Here is a 9,720-nt window from a genome sequence, read left to right as displayed (position 1 = left end):
TCCTTTATTTGAATATTTTAAACTCCTTTTTCTCAATTTCAAACTCTAAAATTATTTTTAGAGCATAAAATGTTTCATTAATTCTTATAAAATATGATCATGTTTGAAGGTGTATATGCATCATGAAGTGCTATCACGGGGTAATTAGCAAAGACATGAAAGTACATATTAAAGTATTTTCTAAGAAGAATATTTTAGTATTTGCTGTAGATTTGTAAAATTAATATATTGGTATTAACTGTATAAAATAAAATAAAATAGATGTTTAAACTTTGTCCTACTATGCTGGGGATTAGTTCTAATGCTTTGAATTAGTCAGGAATTTGTGTGTCCAAATGCAGAAGTTCTTAGTGTCCCATTGAGTTTTGATCAATAAGTAAAGAGCCAACGGCCAATGGCTGGGAGGGAGAGATGGGTGGAACTTTTAGATTGCACGGGCTAGGAACTGGAAGAGTGGAAAGGAGAATTGCCATGTTTAGGAAAGACATGGGTCAGATTTAGAGCTGCAAAGGAAAATATTGCAAAATGTAGGTGAGAAGGAATGTGGCTCCCCAAAAAGGGCTGCCCAAAAGCATCTTGATCAGAAAAGACTACAGGGCCAACCAGAAGGAACAGGCAGCAAATACAGATCATAGATTTAGAAGGTGTTGAGTCAGGAGTACTGCAGGGAATTCTATGATAGCCTGGCAGAAGATAGGAATTGCCCAGCCTTTGAGCTAGCTAAGATTTTTCAAAAAGAATGTTTGTGTGTGTGTGTGTGTGTGTGTGTGTGTGTGTGTGTGTGTGTGTGTGTGTGTGTGTGATTCACCGATCCAAAGAGCTTCTAGGTAGGTAGCTGGAAGCCGGTGACCCACAGGGAGACCAAACAGTGTAGCTAAACTTGCTCCTAAACTACTATTTCAATGTAGTAATGTGATATCCTTTGATCAAAATGTCCCTCTTCGAAACTTCTTAGCCCCTGGCTACAGACTTTCTTCACTCTACAACTATGAGATGTAACAACTGACATGGACTGTGAATGAAATTCTGCCACAATTATCTTTCAATATCTTATTTATGTCATTTGATATGGAACATTCCCCTTGCATCCATATTGTTTTAAGGTCCACAGAACAACTACTGAAATAATGAGAATACTGTGACTATAACTTCACTTTAAATTTTTCTCTTCCATTATATACAATAGACTCCAAACATTAAAAGTTATTCCTTCTTTCTCTGAGAAGTCTGGCTAGAAAAGACAAGGCTCACTTCACATTCTTCAACGTTTCTCCATGTTTCTCTGAGGCCCAGAATACCGTTGGAACTTCTCGGAGATTTTCTCCAGAGAGAGGTCAGACTGCATGGTAGCTACTCTGCTTGTGTTCGCTTGAGTTGTTTGTATTGTTCTCTGTACCTATCCTAATCTTCTTTTGCCTTCTCTTGAAAAAGTGTTCTGATTTATTCTCTTTTGAGCTCCCAGGAACAACAGATACTTCTTTGGAAAGGGCAACAACTTTAAGGCCCCAGTTGAAGCACCCAGGTTTCAATCCCAATACCAAAAGGAGGGGCTTTCCCTGCATTATTTTGCTCATCTATTTTTGAGCCTTGATAGGTGAATGTTTGCTCTGTTCCACAAACAACTTGTGCCTATGATTGTTTATCATGTGGTTGACAGAAAACTGGAAAAGGTAAAGTGTAAACTAAGTGCCACAGACTAAATCCCCTGGTGTAATAGACTAATAACAGTTTTTTTCTTCTTACCTTGCCCTCCCCTCCCCTCCCCTCCCCTCCCCTACCCTCCCCTCCCCTCCCCTACCCTCCCCTTCTTTTCTATTCTATTCTTTTGTTTTCCTGGTACTCTTGTCTTAGAAACAGTGTTAGGTCAGAAAATTGCCCTGGAAGAGTCCGTGAGGAAGGAAGGGTTTAGGAGTTAGTTTCCCTGAGGCAGCTCTCGCAGAGCTTAGACGTGAAGGCACACTTCATTCCCCAAAGCTACATTAGCGGTTTACCATCCATGACTTCTGTCCTACTCTCCCTTTCTCTAACTAGTTTCTGAAAGCATTCTTTAAGAAGTCACGTGGAAGGGCAAGGCCCTGGGTTCAGTCCCCAGCTCCGAAAAAAAGAACCAAAAAAAAAAAAAAAAAAAAGAAGTCACGTGTAAATTAGTCACCATCTCACAGGTTGCTTCTTGGTAATTTGAACTAATACCATGCCTTCTTGAAAATTTACTAAGATTTTTAACCTTCCAACAGAATCTGCCAGTGTTTTTTATGATTATAGTTTTTCAAAGTATTTTTGTAACTTTCATTTATTTTTATAAATTTTATCTCTCGCTCTCACCCAAGGACACACACTCAAAGAGACCCCTCTGAAATCAGGAAAAAAAATTGAAAATGTGTATATTGATTATGTCTGGCTTGACCCATAATTAGCACAATTTGTAGGGATATATTGGATATTAAGAGTTTTATATATAATAAATTAATTTGGTCCTTTTGTAGTCATAGTGAAATTGAAAACCAAGATAACAAAAACAATATTTTCCTCAGGATGGTATTAATCTGAAAAAGTCATTGATAAAATTTCACGAAAATTTACCATATACTAACTTACATAATGTTATATTTGTCAACTGTCATAAAAATAAATACTTAATTCCTTATCTTTTTAAACACATATAATAGATTCTAACTTGGAAAAATATCTGAGATTAACAGAAGAAGAAAAGTTGAAAGAATATATGTGGAAGGCATTCTAGGTACTTTATTGTAAAGGGCCGCAATAACATCCGCCACCACTAGTTGGTGCTGGCTTCCACTGCGCCCCACGTGGAAGGCCAGGTCAGACAAGATGGCGCTAGCCTTCTCCGCGCCAGCCGACTCCCTATCGGAGATTAACTGTGTGCGCATGTGCAAGAGTGCCTTCGTGCCAGGTCTTTGCCCATTCCGGGGCGTGCCTGATGAGATCATGAGTAAACAACCAATCAGGTGTGGATGCGTGCGCGAGGGTTAAATAGGCGCGCCTGGCTGAGGGTTAAATAGGCGCGCCTGGCCGGCGCGCGGGGCTTCCCCCTTAAGATAGAAATAAAGTTTTACATATAGCAAGGATTTCTATGTCCGCGTGCTTCTTTCCGGCGGGAGGTCGCGCGCGGGATATTTGGTGCCGAAACCCGGGAACAAAGGCCACACCATCGCATCGTCGGCGCTACGGGAAGCCTCCGTTTCACGGAAGAAATCCAGAAGCTATAGAACGCAGGTAAAACTCTGAGAGATCTTGTTGAGCCTTGACCTACTACGGCTCAGTCCCCTGCCGGACGCGGCAGGTGCCGCTGTGGTTGCTCTGGCAGCCCTCGGGTTGTTTCTATTGACCTTTGAGTTTCTAGTTATCGCCAAACGGTGTCAGAGGTCGCGTGGGAACTGCCCAGCCGTAACAGCAAAGCGGAGAGCGTTGGGGGTAGGGCAAGACAGTGCGTCAGAAAGAGGGTTAGATAACGAATTAAAGAGTTTTAAGGGAAAAAGTGCACTTAAGAAAGGAGACCCTCTCGAGGACTTTAGATCCGCGGGAGAGAGAGATTGGGGAAAAAACGCCCCAGGTGAGATAAAACAGAGGAAGGAGAAAGAGATCTTGAAAAGCGGAAGTCTTTATCTGGTAAAGGACTCAAAGACTTCAGAGCTTGATAGCTCAGGGAGCTTAGCTCCTCTGAGAGAGAGGATTTAGAAGATGAGGCAGCTCGCTGTGAAAAAGAAAGATGCTACCCAGATGAACAACGAGCTAACAGCTTGGGTAAACAAAAGGAAGTGGGAGGCGGAAACCATGTGGTTTCCCGGCCTATAAGCCCCAGCGCCTCTCCATCTTATATGGAGAGATTCCACTCAGATTCCTTCCTCACTAAAGAGGAACGGAAAAAGATGCAGCTGACATTCCCGGTGTTTGAGACCGCCGATGGAGACCGTGTTCACGCACCAGTAGAATATATTCAAATTAAAGAACTTGCCGAGTCGGTCCGTAACTATGGAGTTAGTGCCAATTTTACTATTGCTCAAGTCGAAAGGCTTGCTACTCTGGCCATGACTCCAGGAGACTGGCAGACAACAGTGAAGGCTGCACTCCCTAATATGGGACAATACGTGGAATGGAAAGCCTTGTGGTATGATGCCTCTCAGGCACAGGCCAAAGTCAATGCCATTGCTGAAGGCAATCAGAGAGACTAGACGCTTGATCTCTTAACAGGACAAGGGCAATATGCCAATAATCAAACTAACTATGACTGGGGAGCATACGCTCAAATTTCCGCTGCCGCCGTTAAGGCATGGAAGGCACTTTCCAAGAAGGGAGAGTCCGGGGGACATTTAACGAGAATCATACAAGCCCCCCAGGAACCATTCTCAGACTTTGTGGCTAGGATGATGGAGGCAACAGACAGGATCTTTGGAGACCCTGAACAGGCAATGCCTTTAGTGGAACAGCTGGTTTATGAGCAAGCCACACAGGAATGCAGAGCAGCTATTACACCTAGGAAGAGCAAAGGATTACAGGACTGGCTGAGAGTTTGCCGAGAACTTGGAGGCCCGCTTACTAATGCCGGCCTTGCGGCTGCTGTCCTACAGAGCCAAAAGTGCTCAGGTACAGGTGATCGCAAGGTCTGCTATAACTGTGGCAAACCAGGACATTTGAAAAAGGAGTGTCGAGCCCTCACTAGAAAGAGAGCACCAGGACTGTGTACTAAGTGTGGGAAAGGCTATCATTGGGCTAGTGAGTGTCGTTCAGTTAAAGATATCAGAGGCAGGCTTATTCAGCCCGGGCCTCCCCAGGCAGAAGAGGGTGAAAACATTCCAAAAAACGGGTATCTGGGCCCCAGGTCTCAGGGCCCCAAAACATATGGGACTCCAGCTTACAACAGACGGACACCACGGTTCGCAGAGCCACTAGAGGCTCAGCAGGAGTGGACCTCTGTTCCACCACCCAATTCATATTAATGCCACTGATGGGTGTGCAACCTGTCCCCACTAACTACAAAGGCCCCCTACCCATGGGAAGTGTTGGCCTTTTTATGGGACGGTCCTCCTTAACTTTAAAGGGACTAATTGTTCACCCTGGAATAATAGATCAAGATTACACGGGAGAACTTCAAGTTCTCTGTTCGTGCCCTCAAGGCGTTTTTTCCATTTCCCCAGGTGACAGGATTGCTCAGTTGATTATTCTTCCAAGCTTACATGATCATTTTCCTTCTTCCGGGGTCCCTAGAGGAACCGCGAAGTTTGGCTCTTCCGGGACTGATTCTGCTTATTTAATGATGGACCTTAATTCCAGACCCTCTTTAGAGTTGAATGTAGAAGGGAAAACTTTTAAGGGAATTCTAGATACAGGGGCTGATAAGAGCATTATCTCCTCTAAGTGGTGGCCTAAGGCATGGCCTGTCACTCAGTCATCCCATTCCTTACAAGGACTAGGGTATGAGGCCAGCCCCACTGTCAGCTCACGCTCCTTGATTTGGCATGCTCCAGAAGGCCAATCAGGAAGGTTTATTCCTTATGTCCTCCCTCTTCCTGTTAACATTTGGGGGAGGGATGTCTTACAGGGTCTAGGTCTGACATTGACCAACGAGTACTCTCGACAAGCTGTCGAGATTAGAAAGGGATTAGGAAAAAAGGAACAGGGAAAATTAGAACCGGTTCCACAAGAAGGTAATATAGGAAGGCAGGACCTGGGTTTTTCCTAGGTGCCATTGAGGGTTCCATGCCCATACCCTGGCTTACAGAGGAAGTGATATGGGTTCCTCAATGGCATCTATCCTCTGAAAAATTAGAAGCTGCCACTAAATTGGTTAATGAACAATTGCAGCTTGGTCATTTAGAACCGTCCATTTCACCATGGAATACTCCTATTTTTGTGATAAAGAAAAAATCAGGAAAATGGAGACTTCTCCATGATTTGAGAGCCATTAATGCACAGATGCGTTTATTTGGCTCGATCCAACGAGGCCTACCCTTACTCTCTGCTTTACCTAAGCAATGGAAGATAATAATTATAGACATTAAGGATTGTTTCTTTTCTATCCCCTTGTGTCCACAAGACAGACAGAGGTTTACATTTACTATACCAGCTATTAATCATCTTGAACCTGATAAGAGATTTCAGTGGAGGGTCCTGCCTCAAGGCATGGCCAATAGCCCCACTATTTGCCAACTATATGTACAACGAGCTCTTGAACCTATAAGGAAGCAATTTCCTTCCTTGTTGCTGGCTCATTACATGGATGACATCTTAGCATGTGGCAAAGATTTAACCACCTTACAGACCTCATATCCCATATTAATCAAAACATTGGGACAATGGGGACTACAAGTCGCTACAGAAAAGGTTCAAATTGCAGAAATTGGCTCATTTCTGGGAACGGTCATTTATCCTGAAAAAATAGTTCCCCAGAAATTAGAGATTCGTAGAGATCATTTACATACCTTAAATGATTTCCAAAAATTATTGGGAGATATAAATTGGCTGAGACCATTTTTAAAGGTTTCCTCTGCTGAGTTGAAACCTTTATTTGATATTTTGGAGGGGGACTCTCATATCTCCTCTCCGAGAGCATTGACGCCAGCTACAAACCAGGCCTTACAAGTTGTAGAGAAAGCCTTACAGGATGCTCAACTGCAGCGCATTGATGAAACCAAACCTTTTGACTTGTGTGTTTTCAAGACTATGCAATTGCCAACAGCTGTCTTATGGCAGGATGGGCCTTTATTATGGGTCCATCCCAATGCATCTCCTGCTAAGATTATTGACTGGTATCCTGATGCGGTTGCTCAGCTTGCACTCCGCGGGTTGAAGACAGCTATTACTCATTTTGGGAAAGAACCCAAAACTTTGATAGTACCATATACAGCCATTTAGGTTCAAACATTAGCTGCTACCTCAAATGCTTGGGCAGTGTTAGTTACTTCCTTTGCTGGACAGATTGATAATCATTATCCAAAACACCCGATCCTACAGTTTGCTTTAAGCCAAGCCATTGTGTTTCCACACATAATGTCTCAGAAACCACTTGTTGATGGGGTTATAGTGTATACAGATGGGTCAAAAACTGGTATAGGTGCTTATGTGGTCAATAATAAGGTAGTATCTAAGCAGTATAATGAAACCTCACCTCAAGTTGTGGAATGTTTAGTGGTGCTAGAGGTCCTCGAGACCTTCCCAGGCCCGCTTAACATTGTGTCAGATTCCTCTTATGTGGTTAACACAGTTAAGGTTCTTGAGGTGGCTGGATTAATCAAGCCTTCCAGCAAACTTGCTCAAATTTTTCAACAAATTCAATCTAACCTTCTCAGCAGGAAATCCCCTGTATTCATAACACATATTAGAGCTCACTCGGGCCTTCCTGGGCCAATGTCTCGCGGAAATGACCTAGCGGACAAAGCTACAAGAGTGATTGCAGTTGCCTTGTCCCCTCAATTAGACGTAGCAAAAGAATTTCACAGACGATTTCATGTGACGGCTAAAACTTTACGCCGCCGATTTGCTTTGACTAGAAAAGAAGCTAGGGAGATAGTTACCCAATGTCAAAATTGTTGTCAATTCCTGCCTGTACCACATGTGGGAGTTAACCCACGAGGAATCCGACCGCTACAGGTTTGGCAAATGGATGTTACTCATATCCCTTCTTTTAGAAAACTTCAGTATTTGCATGTTTCTATTGATACATGCTCTGACATTATGTTTGCTACACCTCTAACAGGAGAAAAGGCCTCACATGCAATTCAACATTGCCTCGAGGCGTAGAGTGCTTGGGGTAAACCCAAACTCCTTAAGACAGACAATGGACCAGCTTATACTTCTCAAAAATTTCAACAGTTCTGCCACCAGATGGAGGTGACTCATCTGACTGGTCTCCCGTATAATCCTCAGGGACAGGACATTATAGAACGTGCCCATCACACTCTCAAATCCTATTTAATTAAACAAAAAGAGGGAGTCGAAGAGGCTCTACCCTCAGTACCAAGAGTAGCTGTTTCCATACCACTCTTCACCCTTAATTTTTTAAATCTTGACGCCCAAGGCCATACTGCGGCCGAACGTCACTATTCAGAGCCTGATAGACCAAAAGAGATGGTAAAATGGAAAGATGTTTTGACTGGTCTATGGAAAGGCCCGGATCCTATTTTAATAAGATCCAGGGGAGCGGTTTGTGTTTTTCCACAGGAAGAAGACAATCCATTCTGGCTACCGGAACGACTGACACGGAGAATTCTGACGCCTAGAAATGACTCCCGGATGGACCCCTCGGAAACTACCTCTAGTCCTCACACTACCTCTTTGGATTTGAATTCCTAGTACTTCTAGGAATGGGTGGGGGTGGCTCTGTTTGGTGCAGCCCTATGCTGTGGATTAGTATTCATGCTATGGTTGGTTTGCAAACTCAGATCTCAACAAAAACATGACAAGGCCGTTATCACTCAAGCACTTGCAGCCATTTGAACAAGGGGCCTCCCCTAAAATTTGGTTATCTATCTTCAAAAATTAGTTGGTATCTGAGTTCTCTGCTCTTGCACCCCATGGATCTGTAGATCCATTACACTGGGATGAGAGAGACTCAAGATTCCTTTGATCAGCCCTTCTACATCGCTGAGGTTTCCTCATTGCACGCGATAGGGTGATCACGATCTTCCCACTAACTCACCTTCTGGCTGGCCTCTTTATAGAGTTTGCCCTAGGTCATTATTCAGTTACTGTCACACAGCACTGTGGTATCCAGAGACGGGCAACTTTCCTCATGCACAGACCGATCTAAGACACGGGGCCCGGTGGCGATAGGGTTACCCTTCGACGGATAAGGCTGTGACATAGAGGAACGACCTAAGACAGGAGCCACAGCAGATGGACATAACTGCGGGGACCTAGACCAGCCTAGACAATAGTTTACCGCTGTTAATAAATAAAAAGAAAAGGGGGAGATGTAAAGGGCTGCAATAACATCCGCCACCACTAGTTGGTGCTGGCTTCCACTGCGCCCCACGTGGAAGGCCAGGTCAGACAAGATGGCGCTAGCCTTCTCCGCGCCAGCCGACTCCCTATCGGGAGATTAACTGTGTGCGCATGTGCAAGAGTGCCTTCGTGCCAGGTCTTTGCCCATTCCGGGGCGTGCCTGATGAGATCATGAGTAAACAACCAATCAGGTGTGGATGCGTGCGCGAGGGTTAAATAGGCGCGCCTGGCTGAGGGTTAAATAGGCGCGCCTGGCCGGCGCGCGGGGCTTCCCCCTTAAGATAGAAATAAAGTTTTACATATAGCAAGGATTTCTATGTCTGCGTGCTTCTTTCCGTTGGGAGGTCGCGCGCGGGACACTTTATGTGAGTACTCATTCATATTTTCCATAATAAAAAGAAATATGTGAATATGTGCTCTACTTATTAACATGTAAAAAGATATAATGGATCAAGGGAGTTAATGCACTGGAGCATATATGAAATATCAGAGTAAATATTCAACTTGAATATACATTTTTAAAAAAAATATAGCTCAAAAATTAAAACTTTAGATTGTGAAAAAAGCTAGAGAAGACATACAAACTTAAAAGTTAACACAGAACCAGAATAGTCCACAAATTGATATTGTGACAATTGGGAATACATAGTTAATTGTTAATTTGTGTATATATATATATATATATATATATATATACATTTATATATATATATATATTATAAATTAGAAAAAATTGGCAATTTGCTGTGGGAGATGAAA

General features: G+C 43.4%; 1 pseudogene; it reads left to right on the top strand.

The window, feature by feature from the left end:
• The first annotated feature begins 3,839 nt into the window (after positions 1-3,839).
• Positions 3,840-4,958, top strand: LOC148004680 (igE-binding protein pseudogene; annotated as a pseudogene).
• The last annotated feature ends 4,762 nt before the right edge of the window (positions 4,959-9,720 follow it).

The sequence above is a fragment of the Rattus norvegicus genome, chromosome 7 (assembly GCF_021556685.1).
Source record: "Rattus norvegicus strain SHRSP/BbbUtx chromosome 7, alternate assembly SHRSP_T2T, whole genome shotgun sequence".
Classification (NCBI taxonomy): domain Eukaryota; kingdom Metazoa; phylum Chordata; class Mammalia; order Rodentia; family Muridae; genus Rattus; species Rattus norvegicus.
This window is presented reverse-complemented; position numbering and strand designations above follow the sequence as displayed.